Source organism: Geospiza fortis, unplaced genomic scaffold (genome assembly GCF_000277835.1).
Source record: "Geospiza fortis unplaced genomic scaffold, GeoFor_1.0 scaffold206, whole genome shotgun sequence".
NCBI lineage: Eukaryota > Metazoa > Chordata > Aves > Passeriformes > Thraupidae > Geospiza > Geospiza fortis.
The window spans coordinates 3,383,990-3,384,756 of record NW_005054311.1 but is presented as its reverse complement, the minus strand read 5'-3'; positions in this window follow the sequence as shown (position 1 = coordinate 3,384,756).

The window sequence follows — 767 nt, the reverse complement described above, 5'->3', positions numbered from 1 at the left end:
GCAGCCGGCGGGGAAAGGGAGCTCGGGGCTGGGGAGCGAAAGTTGGGCATGCTGAAAGGCAGCCGGCGTTTTGACAGCTGAACGCCGCTTATCTATCAGCGGCACATCAACGTCGCTCGGTGTCGTTGGGGAGAGCATCAGGAACGAGCCGGGAGGCTGAGGACTGCGCTTATTCGTATCAAAAGTAGTAAAACCGCGTTCAGCCCTGCCTTTAACACAGAAACGTGGCTCACAGAGAGCGGCGCCAGCAGATGGTTTTCCTTCCTGGTCCAAATGGAAGCCACTCGCAGCACTCTGCTGATGAGGACCATCGGTGGGTCACATTTATCTCAAGCAGCTGACAGAATCCAGAAAACATGTACATGTTACTGAAGGAAGATTTTTACCGGACTTGACGCCCGCAGGAGTACTTTGCAACTAAAAATAAATCCTGTTAAAGTTGGTTTTAAGCAGATAAATATAAAAAAACTTTGGACACCTTTTTACATTTTCATTGCTTAGACTGAAAGAAGTAGAAAAGAACAAAAAAGAAAAAATGGAGAATTTAAGTGCAGATAAGTGAATGAGCTTTAAAAAGTACTTTATTTCTATCTACAACGCTATTAGCAACTGCAAGTAAATATGTCTGTTTATGACTTGTGATTTTGAATTGGCGTTGTCCCATAAATGATGAGAGCAAATGCAGACCAAGCTGTTGGATCCACAACCTGCAACTGATATACAAGCTGTGCTTCAGCACCACTGCTGCACTGAGATAAGCATATGTA